General features: G+C 35.8%; 1 protein-coding gene across 2 annotated transcripts in view; it reads left to right on the forward strand.

The window, feature by feature from the left end:
• The first annotated feature begins 5 nt into the window (after positions 1-5).
• senp8 (SUMO peptidase family member, NEDD8 specific) overlaps positions 6-14,176 on the forward strand; it is a 79,429-nt gene continuing 65,258 nt past the window's right edge. Inside the window, exon 1 of one of the 2 annotated variants that reach the window (XM_039773462.1) lies at positions 6-75. The gene's annotated coding sequence lies outside the window, so the exon portion shown is untranslated. Of the gene's footprint in view, positions 76-137; positions 358-14,176 lie in introns of those variants that run through there. The other variant, XM_039773461.1, reaches the window with a different exon arrangement.

The following is a 14,176-nucleotide window of genomic DNA, read 5'->3' on the forward strand; positions in this document are numbered from 1 at the left end:
GCATAGTCAACAGGAGGGGGGAGGGATGAGATGGTATAGTATTGTATAGTGGGCGGTGGCGAGAGGCTGTGCCTGGTAAGTGCGGGAGAAAGGGTGGCTACATCTTTAATGAGTCCAGTAAGCGTCGCCGCGGTCTTCCGAGACGACCATCTTTAAAGTAAAAAAGGCAAGATTTGCGTGCCCCTCTCGGTGGCAGAGAGTTAATGCTTCAGGCTTGTTTGCCCCTCATTACTGTCGCCAAAACACACGCTAGAATACGGCATTACGTAAGCAAACAGTGTTGTTTTACGTTCACAGATACGACACATGCGAGTTTGTCAAAAAGCACAACAGACTGTTGAATGTACTTAGTTGAAGGTAAGCCCGTTTAAAAGGTAAATGGTAAACGAGAAAAGACAGAGTGGAGGTGCTTTAATAGAAAGTTACATTCCTGTCGTTTACAGTGAAAGGCGTGTTTAGGCTTCTCGGACAGCGGTGTGCACGATGTGTTTACTATTAGAGTTTAGGTAGCAGGTTCGGTTTTCTGCTACCGGAGCTTATCCATTTAATAAGTGAGAGCTGAGAATTACATTTAATTCGGCGATATTCTACGAAAAAAGGAAGTTAAAAAAACAAACGTCACTGTGTCGGCACGTTTGATGACATTGGTGTTAAAGGTGTTCTCGTGTGCTTGAGAAAATTGCTAGAATCTTACGTGTTAGTTTAAACGTGGAATTGAACTGTCATTTATATGGTATGCGCAACATGACCTGCCGAGTAATCTGTTTGCAACGAAATCATAGCGCACACTTATAAACAATCAATTCTTTTAGTCTAAAGATGGTTATTTGGTTAGTGTTTAGATTGTGGAATAAGACCGTAAGAGGTTGCAAAAGAATTTCCGACGGGGCTTATGTTTATTTAAAAACTTTGGAGATATGGTGCAAACTGCAATGGACTGCGTACTTGTCGGTTTTTTAGTGTGCGCATGCGCAAATCACACTGCACGTGTGTCTTTGGGATTGCCCTTTCGTTGCTTTGCTGTTCCCTAATCGTGTTTAAATTGTTTACTTCTTTCAGTGAAACGTATTTGTTTAGCCTTTCATGTGTTGAAATAAAACATATCGTAAATTAGAAATGGCAAGTATAATTTTGTCACTGATGTGAACACCAATTCTAAATCAATTGTAGTGTTAACATTGTTCCAACAAATCTCGAGTTATTATTTGTGTAACACACATCGCAGTTGCACGTTTAGATCTTTATATACGTTAGCAGTCACTGGAAGGGGATGCATGAGTGAGCTACAACGTATTTGATACTGGGTCCCGTTGCTGATAAGTAGCGTCGTCAACCACTGTAGCTTCTTATTGTCCTTAAGTATTAAAAATGACATATTTAAAAATAAGCGGTTAAAGAATATAGTATAAAACAATTAATTTATAACTGCAAGGTTCCAATACTTAAAACTACAAGAAGAAGTAATATCAAAAGGCACAATAGTAGACAATTAGAAGAGGTAAAATAGGTTTTTGACAGTTAGTAGTGTGGATACTTGTTTTTATGAGGTTTGAGATTCAATAAAAGTCTGAAACTTGAATAAAAAGGAATTTAAAGATGGAAATTTGCATTTGCAAATGTAAAATTTACCCATAAGAATCATTACAGTTAATAAGTTATAGATTTCACATTGAAATTAAAGTAGGTAAAAACATCTTTACATTTTTTTAATATAGTGAGATGTTTTTATCCTAAAAAATAGTAAATGTAATGTTTTATTAAAAATAATATAGGTACAAGTATGAAAAATGAAAAAAAAAAATATTACAATTTTTTGGATGCTACCACAGAAAGAACATTTGTCTTCAGTATTAAGGAATTTAGCAAAATTGGATTTGCAGAGATAAATACTGTGCAGAATTCTCAGGCACACTTCTCTAACTTTATTTAAAATACAAAAACGAAAGGGCAAAATCCAAACCTTGTGCCATAGAATCTTGTATATAAACGTCTATGCATGGAAGTGTGTGTATGTGTGTCTGTTCGGCCCGGAAGTGTGAGGTGGAGTTGGGCCAAGGGCTCCAATTCCAAGAATATGCAAGCGAGGCACCTTTGGCAAAACGAAACATCCAAAGAGAGACTGTCACTCGCTTATCCGCTATTACAGAAGTGTGGCGAGCACATCAGCAAAACAAAACCCCCTAGGAGAGAGATGCCCAGGCTAGTTCCTTTTAATTACCTGACTTCTCTAAATTTCAGTTTTTTTGTTTTTTTTTCCTGACGATTTCAATAGTTTCTAGGACCAAGCACAGGCTTACACAGCTAGTAATATGACAAATATTTTCCAACTGGAAGTACTATTTTTTATTGCTATATTTAAAAAAAACTAATATGTTTTTAGTACAAGTACTGTATTAAATTAGCCAAATGTAAGCCCAGTGACATAATGTGAATGTTAGTTTTAAGAAACAGTATGTAATTGTGTTAATAAATTATCGTTTTGTCATTCCAGCCTCACGTTAGTATAGTTATTGAGGTTTTGCCATTTACTTTTAACATGCCTCATTTCTTCAATTTAGTTGGCCAATTTTTTTTCTCTTTGAAATTTTAGCTATAGGTTTAATATAGTACATGTCCCAGACTATTTTCTTCATGTTGTTAATGTATTTCTGTTTTATTTTGTATTGCATTATCTGGTTTGTGTTTCTTTTTTAAATTATATTAAATCCTAAAATCTATTCTATTTCCAGTACCTGTACTACTGATTGTGTGGGAGCCGAGGCAAAAATAACAGAATATTAAATTGTTGATATATGTTTGTTATACATTATCAAGCTCTTGGAATTAATCAGAACTAATTATTCTCTATTGACGTTTTCCCTGGCTGCTACCTGTTATGACCTCTTCTGTTTTCTAGGTCAGAAATGTATCCATTTAAACTGCAGTGTGCCATATCCATATATAGTGCACCCTAGACATCTCAAATGTGCAAAATGTATCACCTTAGGGTTTGTTTTCTATAGTTTACAGCAATGGAAACTAAGCTTAGACAGAATTATGCCTTTGCAGTAATTGCCCCTAAGCTCTGGAATAGTCTATCCTTTTATATTAGGTCAGCACCAACTTTAGTCAATTTAAAATCCAGTCTGAAAACTGGGTCACATCAGTATTTTTGCCTCGGCTTTTTAAACTTGCATAAGAGTACTGTTTTACCTTTTTTTTAGTTTATATATTTTTATGTATTTATTCATCCTTATATTTATAGGTGTATATTTGGAAGTTGTACAACACTTTGATCAACTGCTGTTGTTTTAAATGTGCTCTATAAATTAAATTGTATTGAAGTGACTTAAAAGGAAGTGTACATCCACTTGTAAATCAGGCAGTAGAACTCATAGTGTTTACATTAATGCATGGAAAGTATTCTGCCTAAAGGTCTCAGCATATTGCATTCTGAGGTGCTGATGTATATCTCTTTTATATATATATATATATATATATATCTATCTCTCTCTCTCTCTCTCTCTCTCTCTCTCTCTCTCTCTCTCTCTCTCTCTCTCTCTCTCTCTCTCTCTCTCTCTCTCTCTCTATATATATATATATATATATATATATATATATATATATATATCTCTATCTATCTATCTTATGAAATTAATAGTGATGGTGTGAGCTGAGTTACTATTGGAGAAGGAATGGTTTCCAACTGAGGTTCAGGGGTTTCAGTTATAAGGTGGTAGTAGGGGTGTGCAATATTGGCAAAAAATTAATACCTTGATATGTTCTGTGACTTTGATGATGATAATTAGACAATATTTTGCATTCTTTAAAAACATGTTTGTAAAAGTCTTATTGATCTAGCTTGGTCTTGTTAATAGATATTAATTGCAGCTTACAAAATAGATTAATGGAAACACCAGTTAAGGAAAACAGGTCTTATTTATTTACTTAAAACTGAAGTAAAATAATACAAACATTAAAATCACCAGTCAAAGTATTACTGAGATCAGAAAGTACAAGTTTCAGTAAATCTTTTGAAAGTGGCCTACATGATTTACACAAAAGACCAACAAAACTGTTATAATGAGAGCACTTTAAACAGACATTTAACTGTTAATGTAAACATGATATAGCTCCAAAGGGAATAAATACTAATCAAAATTGAACTGCAGGGCATACAAAAAACACAAACCTATAACATTAAAAAAATGCTAACTTTAGGTTCTGTCCAATATTGCACAAAGATAACAGAAAAAATAAAACAATTTAAAATTGTTGTGTGGCAGAAAATACCAATCTGTCCACAGCATCTGGCTTCACAGCAACACGGTTTCATGTTACAACATTTCCTCTGGTACTGAAAGCCCTCTCAGAAGAGTTGTTTGAGGCAGGGGTGCAAAGGTACTTTTTTGCAAGTTTCTACAATTAGATGAAATGTACTTCTTTTGTTTTCCACCATTCAAGTGGATTTACATCACTCTCTACCTCAGGTATCATCAAGATCAAGTAGCTCCTGATCTGTTTTTCAAAAGACTCGCCTTCTCTGAATTCCTCTTTTTTAAATAGCTACCAAAAGACTATTTTTTTTCTTTTTCACCCAACTGTGGTCAGTTGAATATAATAAATAGAACTGTTGGGATTTATGGACAGGCTCAGTGTCTCCATTCCACATCATCACTGTTGTCATTATTGTACATACTTCATACACGAGTCAGGGCGGGATGAAACAGGACAAGGAGGCAGGGATCTATGCAAGTGTTTTAAATAATGAAAGAACAAAGGTATTTTGGAATCGATGAACCCCAACCAAGTTGACTTGCAAAATAAAAACGTGCTAGATAGGCATATGCTGCTTATGGAAATAAAAGTAATCCGTTCAAGTGAATGATGTAATTCATTCAAATTGATTTTTTTAAGTTCTTCGCCTGACACCTATGGGGCTCTGTACTTCTGGCGCTCTCTTTGCACACGTGCAGTAGTCTATCCTGTTAGGCTACATGAGACAGTGAATGAGTGGACTCTCAAGGTGTGTTTTTGATTGTTTTTTGTAAAGTGTGTTTTATGCACGATAATTGCAGCTCATACATTGTTAAAAACATCAATTAAGGTATTGTCATAGACAATGCATATCGCACACTCCTAGGTGGCAGATGATATGCTACTTATCTTTTTATCGTTATAAATTTTTGTTTAACTATATGATACTGATTATATTTTATTTAAAGGAGGCCCTGCTGTGCGTGTGTAATTTTAATAACTTTATAATGCAAGGCAAAAGTAAGAGAAATTAATGTATAACTGTCTTCAGTTTTAAGACACTGTATTGATGCGTGTTAAGTTAATTGAGAGTCCAACCAGAGCAAGAATCGGGCAAAGTCGACTCTGCTATCATGGACATCACAACCTGTTCGTATAAATGCAAAAGGTCTAACGGTATAATAAATAGGTAACTGGGAGAATTTATTGAAGTTTCAGGTCTGTGACATCAAACATAATGTTACTCATCCTTTCTGTGAGTCGATTATCTCAGCTGCAGTTGCCAGAGTGGTAGGATTCATCCAAGTAGCAATGAATAGAATGTATTGTATGCATAAATATAATTTATACCATTGTTTCAATTTGTAAATAGTAATTGTATGTATTACTTTCAAGAATCATAAGGAACATTGATAGTTTATTTAATTGTCACACAGATGCCTGATTTTATCTGTTTTAATAAAAAAGGTTTTTAGCCTGAACAATCATTTTTACTAATGGAAAGCTACTAGTGGAACAAACATTTTTTATGGATGATGGCCTTTGTTTTTTTTGGTATTAATAATAGTATTTTTTTGTTTATAGGACGTACAGTATGTCCACATTCTTTTTAAATATTGTGAGACTTACCCGGACAGCACCAGTTGGAAACCACATCTTTATAAAAGGCACACGTTTATTAACCACAAATAAACACAGGATTTAAGTCCCGAACACCACACAATGCACACAGCTATTAATCACTACAATAATACTCTTCTTTTCCCCAGTCCTTGGCCGCCTATCTCCTCCTAGGAGCTTCATCCTACTCCCACTTCCAACTCTGGCTCCTCAAGTGTAAAAGGGTGGCCCCTTTTATTTCTGCCTGGATGTGTTCCAGGTGACTGATGACTCCGGGCGTCCCTGGCAGGTTCATCCGCCATCTTGCCTGGTGTGGCGGAAGTGACAGTTCTCCGGCTCCCACAAGTCTGAAAGTGCCCCCTGGTGTTGGTCAAATGTCCCAACGAGGTAAATCCTTTTCCCTCTTTTCCCATAGTCCTTTTATAGTCCAGGGCTGTTTCCCTCTTGTGTCCCGGAAGCTTTTAATGTCCACTTCTGGTCCTTCCAGGCATCCTAGCCATGTAAGGATACCAGCAATCTGCCACAATATGTTGATAAACTATATATTCGTTAGCACATAATCAGTATAATTTGTTAATGATAACATTTAATGGAAAGCTTTAAACACATTTCTTTCTGTTAAGCAAATTCATTCAAAGCTAGTGACCATCTTTTTCATTCTAAAGGTTTGCTGCATTTCATTTGTGTGGCTGAGAAAACCAATATACAGGGTGAGTCAAAATTATGTTAACACTAATGGTACTGTTATGTATATACTTATACAATTTTTGTGGACAATTTATGTTCCTCATATGATACATGTGGTGAACATGATGGCAAACAGGTTGAGACATTCCTGTAAATCACTTTGCACATATGAAGTATGTTTTGTGAAGAAATTGTTACCGCCATTCAAATGTTGACATAATTTTGACTCAACCTGTATGTTATTAATTTTATTTCGCAAGATAAACTGGTTCACAAGCTAAATTATTCATTTTGAAACTATAACTATTTTCCTAAACTATATTCCTGCATAGAAAAGTGGCCATCAATCTGTAATGGTAGTTACTGGAGTTTGTTGTAAACAAGTGGCAGAACAGTATAAATAAAATAATCTTGAACAGTTTGAACTGTGGTGAACTTAATTTAGTAAAAACAAAATACAGTCTGCTTGTATGTCATCTCACATTTCTACTAACTGCATAGATCATAAATATGTGTGACCAGGCAGCCATTCTCTTTACTTGAATAGTGGGAAATCCATCCTGTACAGCCAGCACTTTGTTTATATAATTTGATATTCAGCTCTTTCCTTTTTGGGACAATTATTAAAAGTTTGACATGAAACTGATTATTATTTACTGACATTTATGGCTTATAGATTAATGAAATTGTAACTGTAGCCTAACAAGTTCAGGTTGTCCCAGCACTATTAGAGACAACCAGGTTAAGACCACAAACTTGCTTCAGAATTGAATGCATGTTTTTCATCTTGCTGATCAAACAGTTAAAAAGGCAAGACCACAACTTCAGTGGTGTCCTTTGTGAAATCCTGGGGGGAGTGCTTCTTGGAGGTTTCATGCTTATCCTAAATTAGAGAATGCAGTGACTGAATTATCATCGCTCCGCTTCAGTATAACCTTATACAGAATGAAATTATTTTCTTTTCCAAATAGATAATAAACAGCAAAGTAAATCAATTTTTATGTACTTTTCCTATCAGAATATGGTGTTCTCTATAGTATTTTCTAGCTGACAGATGTTTGTACACTTTGTTTACCTTACAGTGATCAATTATGCTTTTATTATTTCCAACTTCCATTTTGTATACATCTGTACATTGTGAAAAAAGAGATTCCTTTTACACACGTGGATTTGATACTTTTCCTAAACATATGCAATGCTGTTGGTGGGTTTGACTGTTTTTTCTCTGTTAAATGAAGGTCACTACATAATTAGTTGTAGGCCAACTCTATTAAAAAGCTTTTTTTGAAAGGTTGCATCAAATCTACATTGAGAACAGGACTTCTTTCAAAGTTAGTTTATTGGTTAATTCTATTGTCATATTTATGTTCTTTTTAAGGGTTTTATGATGTGACTTATTTATGTTTCATTTTATAGTACAGTTGCCAATGAATTTCCTAAGGTCAAAGAGAAGATAAAATACACCATAGCACAATGCCCTTTTGATTGGAGGAAAGCAAACATTTTCCACATTCTTTTAGATCTTTAATAGTTCAGACATAATATGTAACTCCTTAGTAAGTGTAAGAGTATGTAAAAGTGGTGAAGGTTTAGCAATTAGTAAACCCAATAACCAATTTAAGACCAGAAAGAGTCTGTACGTCCATAGACTACTGATTGCAGATTATTCCCTAGAAAAACATTTTAGTACTGTATGGGGTTGCGGTTACACTATATTTATTTTAATGATCAACATTTTTCAGTAAACTAATAAAATAACACACCCTTGTCTATACATATCCATTAAAATTAATTTAGTAGGTGTAATTCTGGCATTGCATTTTATTTATAGTATTTACAAGCCAGGCCCATAAATTTATGGTTTGACTACTTAGGTGTGGAGGACCTCAAGTGGCCATGCACTGAGCTGTGACCTCAGCTTTTTAGAATACCTTGGTGATGAAATGGAACACAGATTGTGAGCCAGATCTTCTTGTCCAATGCAAGTACTTGACTTCACAACTGCTGTTTTTGCTCAGTAGGAGTACATTCCCATGGGCACACTCTAGACTCTTTTGAAAAGCCATCCAAGATGAATGAAGACTGCTATAGCTGCATAGTGGCAGCCAACTCCACATTAATGCCAATGGTTTTGGAATGACTTGTCCAACAATCTCATATAGTTGTGATGGTCAGGTGCTTACAAACTCTTGTATGTATAATGTATGTCAGGTGGCAATCGCAGTGTTTCAATAGCGATAATTTCATATGAATCTATAATTGCCTTTTCTCTGAGACCAGGGTCAATAAATGAATACTTGAGGCTATTTATTTATATTGCCTATATATTAAACTGAACAAACCTTGAAATAGAACTTAATTTTAAGAAATATTCTTCCTTCTGTTCATTATGAATCTTTCTAACTAGCAATGTTTAAATACTAAGAGAACTAACATATCCTGCAGTGCAGTGTAACATTGTTCTTCCAAGAATATGTCATGTGTGATAATCATAACAGTGTTATAAAAATTAAAATGGCCAGAATGACTGATTTCAGCCATATACAGTCACGGCTTGTAGTTTTGTTCTTTCTTCCAATTGTGGGTAAAAACTCGAATCTTGGTGTTTGTGATTTTCTGGCTGTAAAAAATCCACATCTGTTTATATCTATATCTAATTGATGATGTCATAGACTGTAATGCGCTAGCTTAATTCCTGCTTTTTCTACCACTGTTATGTTTTAGTAGTTTAGTTCCTTTCTCACTTTTTTGTTCTTATCTTGTGGTGTACTGTTATGCTTTTTTTATTAGATATGCAGAGTTTTGACATTGGTCAGCTGTGAAACTGATGCAAGCATGGTGATCGGCAATACTGACTCACTTGTTCAAGTTTAGTCCAGCTCACTGTCTGTGGGATTTCCGTGCTTTCCTTATATGCTTTTGGGTGTTCTCCTAGTGTTCTACTTTAGTTTCATATCCCAAAGAAGTGCTGTTTGGGTTGAATGCTGTCTCTGCTTTTGTCATTTATGATTGAATGTTATTTCCTGTGATGGATGCATATTCAGTTGGTTTCATTTCAGCTTGCTCCTGGGGCTTCTGTTAATATTCTTTGTTGCTCAATTGCACCTTAGTAGAATTAAGCAGGTCTAAAAATGAATGGATGAATTGAAAAGACACTGCATTGCAAAAATAACAACTAAGAAGTATTAGAGTTTTTGTTATTAAATTTTCATTTTGCAAGAAATGTCTGTGTCATTCAAGGAGACTTGAACTTGGCCCAATTGGGCACTCATTCAAAATATTGGCAGAGGACATTATAGGTTTGCAGTAAACCAGCAGCAGATGAAAAGTAGACAAGACAAGGTAGAGATGGCTTATAATACTACACTGCCTCAAAGAATATCAACATTTTTAATACTGTAGTCCACCTATCTTGATTTTTTTTTATATCCTGTAGCATGATTCCTCATTTTAAAGCAGGGAGAATTTTAGTTTCTGTAAAACAATGGAACTTGAAGTTATATAATCTGCATCACTGTATAAAGTTCATTTACAGTGATCTCTCGCTATATCGCGCTTCGACTTTCGCGGCTTCACTCCATCTCAGATTTTAAATGTAACCATATCTAAATATATATCACAGATTTTTCGCTGGTTCGCGGATTTATGCGGACAATGGATTTCCAATGGCTTTCTCAGTTTGTTTGCCTAGTTGATTTCATACAAGGGACGCTATTGGCGGATGGCTTAGAAGCTACCCAATCAGAGCACGTATTACGTATATACTAAAACTCCTCAATGATATACGATATGCTTCCCGCGCGGTGCTTGATTGTTTGCTTTTCTCTGTCTCTCTCACTCTCTCTGACATTCTCTGCGCCTGACGGAGGGGGTGTGAGCAGAGGGGCTATTTGCACAGAGGCTGTTTGCCTAGAGAATACGGACGCTCCTCTTAAAAAAAGCCGCTTTATCGTGGTGCTTCGGCATACTTAAAACCCCAAAAGCATGCATTGATTTTTTGATTATTTGCTTTTCTCTTGTGCGCGCGCTCTCTCTCTGACATTCTTTGCTCCTGACACGCATTCTTTGAAGAGGAAGATATGTTTGCATTCTATTAATTGTGAGAAAGAACTGTCATCTCTGTCTTGTCATGGAGCACAGTTTAAACTTTTGACTAAAGGGTGTTATTTCATGTCTAGAGGGCTCTAATAATGTTAACAGTGTGGGAGAGTTTATAAGGGCTTAAAATATATAAAAATAACCATACAAACATATGGTTTCTACTTCGCGGATTTTCATTTATTGCGGGGGGTACTGGAACGCAATCCCCGCAATCGAGGAGGGATTACTGCATTTCATTTGTGATACAGTCTATGTATATAGAAATAAATGAATGTGTGTGTGTGTATAATATATGTATGTGTGTATATAATGTGTGTGTGTATATATATATATATATATATATATATATATATATATATATATATATATATATATATATATATATATTTATATATATATTTATATATATATATATATATTTATATTTATATATATATTTATATATATATATATATATTTATATATATATATATATATTTATATATATATTTATATATATATATATATATATATAATATATATATATCTATACTAATAAAAGGCAAAGCCCTCACTCACTCATCACTAATTCTCCAACTTCCCGTGTAGGTAGAAGGCTGAAATTTGGCAGGCTCATTCCTTACAGCTTACTTACAAAAGTTGGGCAGGTTTCATTTCGAAATTCTACCTAATGGTCATAACTGGAAGGTATTTTCTCCATTAACTGTAATGGAGTTGAGCTGGAATGACGGGGGCGGAGTTTCGTGTGACATCATCACGCCTCCCACGTAATCACGTGAACTGACTGTCAAGCCAGTGCGTAGAAAACCAGGAAGACCTCCAAAAAGTGCTTAAGAAAACATGCATTATATAATTGAGAAGGCAGCGAAAAACAATAAGAAGCGAGCGAGTGACATATACTACCATATTCATGAGTGTTGCTGCCTCGAAAGAAAGCAAGGTGTAAACCTAAACTTTAAATTAAGTTCATAGACAGGCTACGCTGCGTTTCACATGCCCACAGGTAATGCGGGATACAAGTTTAATGAGAGGACGAGGATATAAACAGAGTTTTGATCACTTTGTAACTAAGTTAAAATTGTAGGTGAAGGGGTGTGCTTATGCAAATTCGAGACTGTGTTTGTGGGGATTGACAGTTAAGGCGGGTGGGGAGTCACGTCATCATCTCCCTCCCATTCATCTAATTTCGGTCTGAGCTGAGCTCAGCTAATGCCGTCTTCAAGCAACCGTCAGACTGCCACCAAATACTCACAGAAAAATCCACAAGTTAATACACACGCTATCTCTCGAGTTTCTCCACACTGAATCCTCCAGGCACTACTTACAAAAGGTCACATTGACAATCGTGTTACATTATTTTTAAAATCTTTCCTTTTCTTAGCACAAGCACAGCTGAGAAGCTTGATGCATGTGCTCCATAACGCGTTAAAAATAATGCATTTAATCACACTTTGCATTACAAGCAAAGGGAGCTTTTGTCAATGCATGATTTCCTGGTACTATACACGATTACATTGATCAGCGATCCCGATTCATTTTACCCTCGCACCACCTTAGTTTGAGAAGAAGTCTGAAAAAATATGAGGTTAACACAGAAAAACATCACCAATTCAAGCTTTATGAATAATCGATTCGCCATCAATAATTGTTTTGGTAAAGCCATCCTCCTTCCATTTTATAATTTTTCCGCCAATAGCCATGATTAAATGAACGGTAAATAAAGTAAGAGCAAAGCGAGGGTGACTTATTTAGGCAGGCATATATATGACAGCAACACTCATGACAATGTCAATCATGTTACGTTATTATTAAAATGTTTCCTTTTCTTTTCATTACTTTTTAACACACTACTTCTCCGCAGTAGCGGGATTTTGCTATATATATAATATATGAATGACCTCCAAAGAGCGCTGAGACTTTTGATATCATGAACGTGTCTGCAAAAACTGTGGTCTCCTGCCCAGCAAAAGTCGAGCAGCCAGCGCGCGCATAGCTGTGCCGGCCTTTGAGACGCTGACTGCGCTTCTGCCTTAAGTCAAAGTGAGCACTTTTAATTTTTTCATCCTCCCCCTGCGCTATAGCCCAGACAAGTGCAAACACGGGACCCCTTTTCTACACCACGGCAAAATAATATTAAGGCGATTCACACTTTCTTTTGCACGTATACGATTATGAGGTCCTCACCTCGGATTATGAAAACACGCACACGAGTGGAGGACTGACAGTGCCATCACAGCTGATTAATGGCAGGGACGTCTCACCAGTCTACACAAGACCCACGCGACTGTCCCCAAAAGGCGATCATAACGCCAGCGAACACATCTCTCTATACTATATAAAAGAAAAAGGCAACTTTCCTTTCTTTACACCTTTTTTCCTTTTATCCCAAACCAAAGCCTTTCTCTTTTAACACTGCAGAGGACACAAAACTAATTTTCTTTAAATGCCGGTAAGGCACATTACCAGAGGCACAAATTTGAACGCTCACATAGAAAATGTAATTTCTATACCACAGCCGTCGTGTAGCGCCTTTCAAAAGGGATCTACTACCGAGAGATGATCCCTATATATTTTAGCTACTGTTACTTACCTGTTGTGTTACACAGTCTTTAAAATGTAGTTTACCTGAAACCACTCCAGTAGTGCTCAATGTACCTGTACTTCTTAAAACGTTAATGTTTTACTGTTTAATAACTTATAGACTATATTTTATTATTTTTCCCTTGCACTCAGTGACCAAAGCTATACACACACATATAGACACATACAAACATACACACAAGTATATGTATGTGTATGTATATATATATATATATATAAACACACACACACACACCCCTATCTACATTATATATATATATATATATATATATATATATATATATATATATATATATATATATATATATATATATATATATATATATATATATATATATATATATATACTAATAAAAGGCAAAGCCCTCATTCACTCACTGACTCATCACTAATTCTCCAACTTCCCGTGTGGGTGGAAGGCTGAAATTTGGCAGGTTCATTCCTTACAGCTTCCTTACAAAAGTTGGGCAGGTTTTATATCGAAATTCTACGCGTAATGGACATAACTGGAAGCAGTTTTTCTCCATTTACTGTAATGGAGATGAGCTTCAACGCCGGGCGGAGTTTCGTGTGACATCATCACGCCTCCCACGTAATCACGCAGTACATAGAAAATCAGGAAGACCTCAAAAAGCGCTGAAGAAAACATGCATTATATAATTGAGAAGGCAGCGAAACAATAAGAAGCGGCGAGTGACATATACAACCATATTGATGAGTTCTGCTACTTCGGAAACAAAGCACGATGTAAACCTACACTTTAAATTAAGTTCATAGACAGGCTGCCGCTGGCGTTTGTAATTTAGTGCCTGCCCATATAAGGCCGTCCGTCAGCGGCAATCCAATAGCAAACTGCCACGGGTAAATATTCACGGGTTAAGGACTGTGCTTATGCAGAGGAAGATGAGATGGTCAGGGTGGTGTTTGACAC

Source organism: Polypterus senegalus, chromosome 12, assembly GCF_016835505.1.
Source record: "Polypterus senegalus isolate Bchr_013 chromosome 12, ASM1683550v1, whole genome shotgun sequence".
NCBI classification, from domain to species: domain Eukaryota; kingdom Metazoa; phylum Chordata; class Cladistia; order Polypteriformes; family Polypteridae; genus Polypterus; species Polypterus senegalus.